A 12,937-nucleotide genomic window follows, 5' to 3' on the forward strand; every position below is an offset into this window, starting at 1 on the left:
GCTTGGAGCCGGTCCCTCAGCCCGGCAGGTGGCCCAGCAGGTGGGAGCGGGGCTGGTGACGGTGGGTGCGCCAGGGCCACCTCAGCAGGGATCTGGGGGATCGGGGAGCGCCCTCGGGCCAGAGGCAAAGAGCATGACCCTGACGTCACAGAGCCTCGGCTCCACCCGGGCCCGGCCGGTCCACACCGCGGGGCTGGTCCGGCTGAAGTTTCGGCTTCAGGCTGCTTAGTCTTCAGGTCCCTCCAGACATGGCGGTCTGCTCCCCCCGCCCGGGTGGGGCGGGCTCTGTCCCACACCCCTCCACCCTGAGAGCCTGGGCGGGGAAATGGGTCCCCAGTCCCGCTCCCATTTGGCCAGGGTGCCTGGAGGGGAGAGAGACCGGCTGGACAGGGCGGGCAGAGCGGTTCCGGGGAGTTGAAGCCGGGGTTGGAGAAGCGGTCGGATGAGTCCTCCAATCAGGGCTCTGGACGCCGTGTCTCTGGCTCCCCTCCCGCCCCCCTCCAACCCGGCACCTCCGCCCGGGCCACGGGGGCGGTCCCTGCGGGAGGCAGGGCTGCGGGAGGGCTGGGACGGGGCTCGGGAAGGCGCTGGAGGGGCGGGAAGAACACCCTGCGAGCCAGGGGCCCCGAGACCGGCCAGGCCTCCCCGACCGAACAGGAGGCGGGGCGGGAGCGGGGCGCCGCGGTGCATTGTGGTCCGCAGGCCTTGGATTCCAGCCCCGGGCGGCGGGCGGCGGGCGGCGGGCGGCGGGCGGCGGGCGGCGGGCGGCGGGCGGCGGGCGGGGTGCAGGGGGCGGGGAGGGCCTGGGTGTGAGCGGCCCCGGCGCTGGGGGCGGGGCGGGGGGGGGGATTCCTTGCCTCCTCCTGCGGCAGCGCTCGGCCTCCGCACCCTGCGGGCGGTGCGGGCCGGCCGGGTGCCTGGTGAGCAGATGTGCTGGCCGCCCGCTCCCGGCTGCCCGAGACCGGCGGACGGACGGACGGTTAGAGCGCTTCCCGCCCGGAGAGGGCCCCGCGCGGGCGGGAGGAATCCGGGGCGCGGTGCCAGGAGGCGGGGCGGGTGGAAGAGGCCCGGAGAGGAGGAACAGCACAGGCAAAGACACAGCCCGCCGAAGCTCAGCGCGTGAGAGCCCACCTGTGAACCAGGTCAGGGTTCGAGTCCCTGTCGGGGCACCTGCCCTGGTTGCGGGCTCGACAGTGTGGGGCGTGCAGGAGGCAGGAAAACAAAACAAAACTCCCCCCCCCCCCAAAAAAAAAACAAACAGACACAGAAGCAGGAAAGAGCAGTGTGCTGGGGAAGACTGGATCAGATAGGAGTGTCAAGAATGTGGATCCGCCCTGGCAGGTGTGGCTAAGTGGCTAGAGCGTGGGGCTGAAGGTCCGGGTGGATTCCTGTGAGGGGCACCTGCCCTGTTGTACCGGAGATCGTGGGGCAGGCAGCCGATTGGTGATTCCCATCACTGATGTTTCCATCTCCCTCCCCCTTCCTCTCTGAAATCAATAAAAATATTTTTTTTAAAAGAAAATAATTTTGAGTCTGCCCTGGACAGTTTTCTCAGTGGTCAGAGCTTCGGCGGGCACCCATCAAGGGCACGTGCCTGGTTGCAGGTTCCCAGCCCCTTGAGGCTGGCAACCTCTGTGTCTCTCTGGCTTCCCTCCCTCCCTCCCACTCTCTCTAGAGATCAATGAAAGAAACATCCTTGGGTGAGGATTAAAAACAAAATTGCCGCCTGCCCCTCTGTCAGTGTCCCTCTCTGAGGCTGTAAGGGTGCAGGCACGGAGCAGACAAAGGCCCTGGGTGTGGGTGGACGTCAGGGTTGCAGGCGGGTGCAGGATGGGCAGGGAAGGGGGCGTGGCAGACCGCAGCAAAGCTAAGGCTGTGGGGCGGGTGGGGGGGGGGGGTAGCCACTGGACAGAGGAGAGGTTAAATGTGCTATCTCACTTCCTCTGGGACTTCGTAAGAATGATGGCGAAGAACTCAAAAAGGCATAGACAGGAGGAGAGGGCCCTGGATGAGAAATCCGACACATGTTAGGCGGATGGGTCTCAGCATAGAAGAGGCAGCAGCCACCATGTGCCTCCCGGGGTACCCACGAAAAGCACCCGGAGAAATTGGTGGGTAGATCTGGGCGCGGTGGGCGGCAGGGGACCTCTGCTGACAGCCCAGTGGAGGACAGACCCTAAGGTGACTGCAGTGGCCTGCCCCCGACAGTCACGCCCCGTCACCCCTTCCCCCGAGAGGAAGGGGCCTGTGAGTTGCTTCTAACCAATAGAAAGTGGACAGAGGATGGGACGTCACCCCTCTGAGTGGAGAGAGATTCTCCTTGTAACCAGCCACGCCGAGGCCGCCCAGGTGGGGAGGGACTGCGGGCGGCCTCCAGCCACGGCCAGCAAGAAGCCAGGGCCCCTGGCAACACAGCCACAAGGACATAGGTCCTACCAGCGACCCGGTGAGCTGGACGCAGAGTCTCCCCGCTGACCCCACAGTGAGCGCGCAGTGGGGCACCTTGGTTGCCGCTGTTTGGGACCCTGAGCAGAGGCCCAGCTCGGCCAGACTTCTAGCTCCTGGGAACTGAAGTCAGAAGTGTGTTTGCTGTGAGCTGCTAAGTCTGCGGTAGTTTGTTACGCAGCACAGAGCTGATACACCCCCAAACCTCCCCACAGCTCTCAGCTGAGCAGGTCCGCCACTGTCCTGGCTCCACCTGCCCCCCTGCAGGAGACAGGAGGCATAATCTCGGGAGAATTGGCGGGGGCAGTGGGGGCTGAAAAGAGGCTTGGGTGACCGCAGCTCCCCCACCCTGCCCTGCCCTGCCCTGCTCCTAGGCCGCTAGAGCCTGAGCCTGTATTCCCAGGCAGATTCTTTTTAAAATATATAAATACCAGCCCTAACTGGTTTGGCTCAGTGGATAGAGCGTCGGCCTGCGGACTCAAGGGTCCCAGGTTTGATTCCAGTCAAGGGCATGTACCTTGGTTGTGGGTACATCCCCAATAGAAGGTGTGCAGGAGGCAGCTGATCGATGTTTCTAACTCTCTATCCCTCTCCCTTCCTCTCTGTAAAAAATCAATAAAATATTAAAATATAGATATATATATAAATACTAGAGGCCCAATGCATGAAATTCGTGCAAGAGTAGGCCTTCTTGCCCCGACTGCCAGCACCGGCTTCCCTCTGGTACCTGGGACCAGGCTTCCCTCTAGCCACCGGCAGGCACCTGGAACCTGGGCTTCCCTCGAAGCCCCTGCTTCGTCTGAAAGGTCATTCGGAAGGGCACCCGGAAGGACGTCTGGTCTAATTAGCATATTATGCTTTTATTATGATAGATGTCTTATTGATGTCAGAGAGGAAGGGAGAAGGAGCAGGGACAGAAACACCAATGATGAGAGAGTCATTGATCCGCTGCCCCACTCTAGGGATGGAGCCTGAAACCTGGCTTGTGCCCTGACTGAGAATCGAACCGTGACCTCCTGCTTCACAGGTTGACGCTCAACCGCTGAGCCACACGGCTGGGCCCCCAGGCAAAATATTGGAGGCCTCTTCTCTGGAGACTGAATGCTCCACCTCTGGAAGGTCCTGGGCACTCGCTGCCCTCGCTGCACAGGCCGTGCAATCTGCTTCGGCAAAAGGACAGACGGGGGAGTGAGACAGGCGCGTCAGCCGGACACGTGGAACTGGGCAACGGAGACAGACAGTTAAGGGCCAAGCAGGTTACAGGCATCTAATGAACAGAAACGTCCCATCTTCTGTGACCTAGGACCCTTCAGAGCAAATGGCTTCCACTCCTCCCCAGCCAGAGGGCAAATAGCTTAAATCCAGCTGCTCAGGGAGACAGCCGGCAGAAATCTAATCAGTGCCATTTGCCAGCCACACCCAAGGACCCAGGAAGCGGAGGGAATAAATCTCACTCTGGGGCAGCAGCACAAAGCTGATGACTATGCCACTGACCCTCCCGGAAGACCGCCCCAAACTCCCAGCCTTTGAAACCCTAACTGAGCCCAGGCGTACAGGCTCAGGGGCTGAGCGTCAACTTAGGGACCAGGAGGTCACGGTTCGACTCCCGGTCAGGGCACATGCCTGGGTGGCAGGCTCGATCCCCAGTGTGGGGCGTGCAGGAGGCAGAAGGTCAAAGATTCTCTCTCGTCCTTGATGTTTCTATCTCTCCCTCTCCCGTCCTCTCTGAAATCAATAAAAGTATATATATTTTTAAAACCCTAGCCAATTTGACTCAGTGGATAGAGCATTGGCCTGCAGACTGAAGGGTTCTGGGTTTGATTCTGGTCAAGGGCACCTACTTCGGTTGCAGGCTTGATCCCTGGCCCTGGTCAGGAGGCTTGCAGGAGGCAACCAATCGATGAGTCTCTCTCACATCAATGTTTCTCTCTCTGGTTCCCTCCCTCTCCCTCTCCCTTCTACTCTCTCTAAGAGTCAAAGAAAAAATATCCTCAGGTGAGGATTAACTAAAAAAATAAAACCCTCAAGACAAGGACGCAGTGGGATCTCCCTCCCAGGAGCCTGCTCTGCTCCTGCCACGCCCTCCCCTCCCCCTCCTATTCCCCCCCCCCGCAGGAGTGCCTCTCCTAAACTCTAGGGACCCGCAATCCCATTGGAGGTTGATGGGGCAGGACCACTCCCAAGCGCTCTGCCTGAGGCTGCTGAGATTCGGTCCTTGCTGTGTAGAACTGAGGACTTCCATTTCTTGCTGACTGTTGGCCAGAGGCCGCCCTCGGCTCCTGGAGGCCAGGGGTGCCTCCTTGCCAGGTGGACGTCTCCACTCAGGCAGCCCAGCAGGCAGCTTGCTTCTTCCCCGCAAGGAGGGAGCAGGAGGCGCCAGCAAGATGGGCTCTGTGATGTCCACCTCATCCCATGTATCCTGCATGTATTGCATGTGTCGCCAGACTTCATGTCACCCACTTACCTCTACATGTGCTCTACTGGTGAGGGCGAGTCACAGGCATGCCGGCTCGGGGGGAGGGGCTACAGGAGGGTGTAGGGAGCTTAGCAGGTGGGGGATCTCTGGGAGCTATTTTTCATGGAGACATAGTTGACATCTAACATATTAGCTTCCGATGTACAGCATCATGACTCGATAGTTGTATAGTTTGTAAAATAATCACTGCGGGCCTAGTTAATAGTAAACATCTCATAGTTACAACTTTCTTTCCCTTGTGATGAGAGGAGCCATTCTATTATTATTATGAATTTAATAACGGGATGAGCTAAATGATGTTCTAATCCCACGTTCTTTTTTATTGATTTTTTTTAGAGAGAGAGAAGAGAGCGAGAGACTCTTTGTTGTTCCGCCCATCTGTGCGTTCACTGGCTGATTCTTGGATGTGCCCTGACCAGGGATGGAAACTTCAACCTTGGCCCACCTGCACCCGCCCGGATCGGAGCCGTTCCTGAAGCAGCCTCATCAAAGGTATTTACTAAAAGTGCCCGACCGGGTGGCTCAGCAGTTGAGCGTCGACCCAGCAACCAATCGGTCGCTGGTTCAATTCCCGGGCAGGGCACATGCATGGGTTTCAGGCTCGATCCCTGGTGGGGGCTGTGAAGGAGGAAGCCAATTGATGATGTTCCTCTTCATCGATGTTTCTCTCTCTTTATCCCTCTCCCTTCCTCTCGCTCTAAAACAAAATCAATTAAAAATCATATTTAAAAAAAAGAAAAACTAAAAGTCAGACCATACATATATGGTTATAGTCCCTGGCTCAGTGGTAGACAATGTTCATGGAACCATTCTGATGAAACAGCTGAATATTGGCTAAACCAGGTGACAGGAAGGGGGTGTGTTGCAGGCAAGGGTGAGGAAGCTAAACCCTCATCTTCCCTGAGCAGGAGTTTGGTAAATCCCGCAGCTGCCGCTACCAGCACGCTATTTATAAACATGGAGAGGAAATCCAGAAGACCTGACCGTGGTCCTCTCTGGGGAGGGCGGGGTGGGGCAGGTGGCAGAGCGAAGGCCTAATCATCGTTTAAAAGTCTGTGTGTCCTGTGGGTATCCTTTAAACGACTGCATTAAAGGATAAAAATACACATTAATTTTTTTTTAATTTCTTTATTGATTAAGGTGTCACATATTTGTCCTCATCCCCCCATTCCCATCCCCCACCCCTCCCCATGAATGCCCCCACCCCCTGTTGTCCTTAACCATTGGTTAGGCTCCTATGCATGCACACAAGTCCCTTGGTTGATCTCTCCCCCCTCCCCCCACCCTCTCCTACCCTCCCTCTGAGGCCCGACAGTCCTATCGATGCCTCCTTGTTTCTGGGTCTGTTCTTGTTCTTCAGTCTATGTTGTTCATCATTTCCCCTAGATGAGTGAGATCATGTGTTACTAGAAATATACTTATAAGAACCGAATGAATACACATTAATTAACAGAGAAAAATAAGGGGAGGAGAAAGGTCCTCAGGAGTGACAGGCAGTCCCCCGGGAGCCTGAACCCCCAGGAGCGCCTCCTGGGGGGGCGGGCTGGCAGGGTGGCACATCCACGGGGAACCGGTAACCAGAGCCTCCACGGGAGAATACCGGAACCCCGTGGGGACTGGGAAGCCATGGCTGCAGGATTTGGGAAGCTTGTGGTGTGAGGGGAAGGGACCCCCCGCCCCCCGCAGGATGGGGAGGGGCCCCCCAACCCCGCCTGGGAATGCCCTCTCCGTAGACATTTCCTGGGAAGACGCTGAAGGCTCCCGTCAGGTTTTGTTTGTAACTCAGTGGCTCCGCACACTTTGTTTTTATCTAAGCACTGAGTGCTGCTGGTAAACATCTGCGAGGCATGGTGTCCTGGACAAGCGCTGCCCAGCAGTGACAGCCAGCGTGCTCCCAGTTCCTGTGGTCAGGTCACCCGGGGACCCGGGGGCCCCCACCCCACCCCGCCACCTCACCCCTCTTCCAGGCCTCTGTGCGGGAGACCCTCATTTGTGCACGTGGCCCCGGGGTGGGGTGCAGGTGGGGTGCAGGATGTTGCTGTGCTAACCCAGCGGCAGATGGCACGCCTCTGCACACCCTGCCCGGCCTGCTTTGTGGCCCTGGGGAGAAGCCTGCCCTGGGAGGCTGGGTCTGGCTGGGAACACTGGCCCAGGCTGGAGTCCGGCCCAGCAGCCAGTGGCCTGAATGTTTAGAGGGTTTGGTGAAAAGGAGTGAGGGGAGAGGAATGGTGGGGAGGCGTGGGGGAGGAAGGGATTTCTGGGGGTGCTTCAGTGCCTGGCAACCAGTCAGGGCACAGGGCCAGGTCTGCGGCTGCCCACGGCCACTGCTGGGCACTGGCTGCCACACTCCCTGCCCGAGAACAGCGGCTGGAGGGCGGTGCTGGCTTTACTGGCTCCCTGCGCATATGTTATTTTTTTAAATATGTTGTTATTGATCTCAGAGAGGAAGGGAGAGGGAGGGAGAGGAACATCAGTGATGAGAGAGAATCATGGATCGGCTGCCTCCTGCATGCCCCACACTGGGGATGGAGCCCGCAACCCAGGCATGTGCCCTGACAGGGAATCCAACCGTGACCTCCTGGTTCCTAGGTCACGCTCAACCACGGAGCCACTGAGGCTGGGCTCCCTACGCATACTTTAAAGTGACCCTGGGCAACTTGCTTAACCTCTCTGGGCCTCAGTTTCCTCACCAGGAAAATGGGATGACAACGCACACCTGGCAGGAGGCCTCGCAGGCTGGGCTGTGAAGAAAGTTCACGGGAACTAAACTGGGAGGGGGATGTGGCCGAGTTTTGGTCCCAGCTGCCCGCTCCTGCGGCTCCACCCCTCCTGCGGCTCCACCCCTCCTGCGGCTCCACCCCTCCTGCGGCTCCACCCCCTCCTGCGGCTCCACCCCTCCTGCGGCTCCACCCCTCCTGCGGCTCCACCCCCTCCTGCGGCTCCACCCCTCCTGCGGCTCCACCCCTCCTGCGGCTCCACCCCTCCTGCGGCTCCACCCCTCCTGCGGCTCCACCCCCTCCTGCGGCTCCACCCCTCCTGCGGCTCCACCCCTCCTGCGGCTCCACCCCCTCCTGCGGCTCCACCCCTCCTGCGGCAGGACTGGCACACCTGCCTCCAAGCCTCAGTTTCCTTCACAAATAATGTGCGCGGCAGCCCCTCCTTAAAGGGCCCTGATTGTGAGGAATATCCTGCCGATTCCGACCGAGCCCCGGAGCCCCTGTAGCCCCTCCCTTCTTCCTCAGGATGCCTGGGCCACCCCCCCCCCACTTGCTGTCCTATTGGGGACCCCAATTTTGGCTCAGGTGTATTTCCAGAAACAAAGAGCATCACCGGCCTAGGCCCTGGGGGTGCCTGGCTTCTGCCTGGAGCTCCCCCACCCCCCACTCCCCCAGTGGTGCCTGGACCCGGCAGGAGAGGAGTCTTGACCACGGGGACAGGGTCCTGGGGAAGGGCTGCTGAATAATGCGGGTCCCTGGCCCGAGAGAGAGGGTGGGAGTCAGAGAGAGCGGGGGGCCGGGAGCAGTGACAGCAGACGCCCACCCAGGGACCTTTAGGGGGGTCCCCCCACCCGGTCCCAGGGGAAAGGCCGCGTTTCTTTCTAGGCACAACCACCTCCCCGCGCCTACCCTTGCCCAGAGCAAGGCCTGATGTTCTGATCCGGAGCCCACGTGCCCTGGAGCGGACTCGGGGTGCCAGGCCCCGGAGGCGCCCCGAGCTGGCCCTCGGCCGCAGGCCGGTGCAGGGTCTCAGCTCGGTGCACACACAGATTCCGTTACGGAAACGCCACGCGAGCTGCGGAGCGCGGCTTCCCCTTTCGCAGCCCGAGGCTCCCTCTGCCCTCTTACTGCTCCCCGAAGCGGCTGCTTCATCCCAGCCGCCCCAGATGGAACAACCCCATTCCCACCCCGCGGACAGGGAAACAGGTGTGATATGTGTGTAAGGAGGAATGCCGCTTTGGTGAAAATGAGCAAATGACTGAAGACACCCTCGGCCCCAGGGGCGGGTTTCAGTCACCACCCCGAGCAAGGGTCCTCCTCGTGCAGGAATGCCCGCCGAGCGGCTGCATGTGTGTGCCATCCTAGAACGGGCAGTTAGTCTCTGGTGGCGGAGAGTGGGTGAGTGGGCGCCTGGGCCCGGGGGGGTCGGGGAGGGCACCCCGAACCTGGGGGATGGGAAGGTCTCCCTGTGACTGATGCATACAGTGGCCTGAACCAGAGAACTAGACGCTTTACAGGGGCCACTGCGCTGTGACTGCGCTGTGACTGCGCTGTGACTGTGACTGCGCTGTGACTGCGCTGTGACTGCGCTGTGACTGTGACTGCGCTGTGACTGTGACTGCGCTGTGACTGCGCTGTGACTGCGCTGTGACTGTGCTGTGACTGACTGCGCTGTGACTGCGCTGTGACTGTGACTGCGCTGTGACTGCGCTGTGACTGCGCTGTGACTGTGCTGTGACTGCGCTGTGACTGCGCTGTGACTGTGCTGTGACTGTGCTGCATAAAGAAGATGGTTTCTCTGTGAATGACTTCACGACCCAGGAAGGAACCAGTGGCCCGCAACGCGGGCGGCGCTGACATCTGTGTGTGTGTGTGGGGGGGGGGGTGCAGGGAGCATGGACGTGTGCCCAGGGGACCCCCATGCTGGCGTGGTGGGGAAAGGAGAGACGCTAACCCAGAGCGGGGGCGAGGCCCGTGGGCAGGGGCCTGGCGCAGTCCGGGAGGGCAGGCCCGGTGCACGCGGCTGCCGTGGGCTCCCCCCTCGGGCGGCAGGCCTGCCTCTGCAGTGGGCCTCCGTCCTCCTTCCTGTGGTTCACCCCCAGTTCGGACTCATAGATTTTTTTCTTTTAAGTTAAAGTACATTTTATTTATTTATTTATTTATTTATTTATTTATTTATATTTTTTTGATTGATTTCACAGAAAAGGGAGAGACATAGAAACGTCAATGATGAGAGAGACTGCCTCCTGGACGCCCTACACTAGGGAGGGAGCCCACAACCCAGGCATGTGCCCTGACCAGGAATCGAGCCGTGACCTCGTTTGTAGGTCGACGCTCAACCACTGAGCCACACCAGCCGGGCGAAACGACATTTCATTTATTTATTTATTTTTATATTCAGGATTTTTTATTAGTTTCAGGTGAGCCAGCATGGTGGTTCGACAAGCATTTCCTTTACTAAGTGTCCCCCTGATGGTTCCAGGACCCACCTGGCCACGCATAGTTATTACAATACTAGGGGCCCGGTGCATGAATTCTTACATGGGTGGGGTCCCTCGGCCTGGCCAGCCATCAGGGCCAGTTGGGGGTCCGGCTTGCCAGGGGGAGGGACCATGGGAGGTTGGCCTAGCAGCAAGCTAACCAACAGCCTATTCCATGAGGAATCGGGCTCCCTCCTCCCTCCTGACTGGGTCCGGGGTGCAGGTGAACGAGATTGGGGCTGTCAGGACCCCAGCAGCACGGTCTGGGCCATGCGCATCACAGCTACCGGCTGGTGGTTCCGGTCGTTCAGTCATAATGGTCAGTTAGGCTTTTATAGATAGATAGATAAATAGAAAGATAGATAGATAGATAGATAGATGATAGATAGATAGATAGATAGATAGATAGATAGATATAGTTGACTATATTCCCTGTGCTGGACTGTACATACAGTAGCCTTTTTTTATTTTTTTTTAATGAGAGAAGCATGAATGCTGAGGATGAGGGAGGGTAGTGCCAGGTGAGGCTGAGGCTGGGCTGGTGTGACCGTGAGGGGCTCAAGGCCCCAGGGCGCCCACGGGCTCTATCCTTAGGGCACTGGGAGATGGCTCCTCAGTGAGCTTGGCAGAATCCAGCTGAACTAGGGAAGCTCTGGGCAGTCACTCGCCCCTTCTGATCCAATCACTGAGCTCGGAAATGCCTCGCACTGATTGGCTGACCTGATTCCTGATCAGTTCTGGAACTATGAAGACCTGCCCACCCGGAGCGGGCACTCCCAGCCCGGTCTGTGCAGCGGCTGCTTCTGCCCGATCCCTCCTTAGCGCAGGGGCCACTGTGAAGGCGGTGAGGTCCTCCCCATGCAGGAGGCAGAGAGAAGCATGTGAAGCCCACTAGCTCAGCCCACGTCTGCCTGACACCCACGGCCCCCGGGCCTGCTACTCTGCAGCCACGGCTTTGCTTTCTGGTTCTGTATGCTGGGCCCATGCTGTACCCCCCGAACTGCCACCCTGCTCTTGCATAAGCCACGCTCCCACCAGCTCTGGCGAGGGGGTGGAGGAGTTCTGGCCAGTCCCCCCAGTTTAGAACTTAGGGTGCCCCCACCCCACCCGAGCCTGCAGTGCACCTGGCCTCTTCACGTGGGGAGCCCCCTGCTGATGGAGGGCCTGCTGGTAACCCCTTCTTTCCTGGCTCCCCAAGTCCGGCCGGGCTTCTCTCCCCCAGAGGCCCCTCTCCAGAATAACAACGGCAATGGATGCAGCTGCGCTATGCACTGCCCTAAATTTCGGCGCCTAGTAACTCATTCAGTTCCCCAACAGAAGGTTCCAGTACAGTCACCCCGTCCACACGGGAGGACACCCAGGACAGAGGGGTGACTTCCCAGCAGAGAGCCAACACATGGCAACCCGGAATTCACACCTACTCTGACCCTATGCCATGCTCCTCCCACAGGACTATCCACCTCCTACCGTCAATTTGCCACCCAGCTGTGAGAATAAACAAGTCATCTCTTCTGTCAAAGAACAGTTTAGACAGCCGCCATTTTGGACTGCGTGACTTGGCAGCCGCCATGTTGGCCACATGGCTTGCAGCTCCCTTGGGGGCCACCATCTTGAAACAGCAAAGACCAACTCCTCCCTTTGAATTAGCCAATTGCAAAAGACTGCGCCTGAGCTCCAATCAAGAGCAAGGGACAGGTCACGTGCATCAGGGATTATAAAGCCGAGCACACTGCCTGCTCGGTGTGCGCGCGCGCTTCCAGACCATGTGTGTGCACCCTTCTACGTAGAAGTAAAGATGTTTGCTTTGCTGCCTGGCTCCCGAGTATGTTTTGTGTTCTACCAGGACCCCTGACTTGGGGGGCTCGCCTTATTTCTAACACAGCCAATGAGCAACTTTTTTTTTATTTATTTTTATTAATTTCAGAGAGGAAGGTAGATGGAAAGAGAGATAGAAACATCAATGATGAGAGAATCATTGATCGGCTGCCTCCTGCATACTTCCTACTGGGGATTGAGCTCACAACCCGGGCATGTGCCCTTGACCAGAATTGAACCCGGGACCTTTCAGTTTGCAAGCCGACACTCTATCCACGGAGCCACACCGGCCAGGGCCCAGTGAGCATCTTGATGGCCCCCTCTGACCACAGCACTCTGCCCAGGACCCTCCCTTGGGTAGACATACCACGTGACCCAGCAAGTCACTTCTAGACATGCACCCAAAGAACGGAAAGCAGGGACGGAACAGGTGTTTGCATGCCTGTGTGGATTGCAGCATTGTTCACAACTAGAGGCCCGGTGCATGGAATTCGTGCACGGATGTGGTCCCTAGGCCTGGCCAGCGATCGAAGCACGAGCGTCTGGCATGGAAGGGCAGGTCCCAGCTGACCTCTGGGCGCTGGGCAGCACCTGGGCCTCCATACGCCCCCTCCACCTGAGTCACGGCGCCTGAGTCCCCACACGGAGATGCAGTGAGCGTGGCCGGACGCTGCAGGCTGGGTGCAGTGTGGGCCTCTGGGTCGCCCAGCGGCACCACACAGAAGCCGGGCGGGCAGCGTGCTCTCTCCCGGCCAGCCTTGCAGACTGGCTCCTGCTTGAACCCACGGTGAGCCCGACTGGCCCCTGCGGTACCGGCAGCTGCAGCCTGGCTCACCCGGAAGATGCTGCGTGGGTGCAGGGCAGGCACCTGAGCACGGGGCTTCCCCGGCACACGAGCCCTGGCGTCCTGAGGGAGGGTAGCAGGGGGAGTGAGAGCGAGCTCGGGGACACTCCGAATTCTCAGTGCACCTCCGTCCCCATCACCCCTGCCCCCAGGTAGCCAG

At 59.1% G+C, this 12,937-nt stretch overlaps 1 long non-coding RNA gene across 1 annotated transcript; it reads left to right on the plus strand.

Moving 5' to 3' along the window:
- The first annotated feature begins 910 nt into the window (after positions 1–910).
- On the plus strand, positions 911–11,890 carry LOC307098155. Its single transcript, XR_013813412.1, has 3 exons — positions 911–1,142; positions 5,258–5,413; positions 11,569–11,890. It is a non-coding gene; the product is annotated as an uncharacterized lncRNA (long non-coding RNA).
- The last annotated feature ends 1,047 nt before the right edge of the window (positions 11,891–12,937 follow it).

This window comes from Cnephaeus nilssonii (assembly GCF_951640355.1).
Source record: "Cnephaeus nilssonii genome assembly, chromosome: 4".
Lineage (NCBI taxonomy): Eukaryota > Metazoa > Chordata > Mammalia > Chiroptera > Vespertilionidae > Cnephaeus > Cnephaeus nilssonii.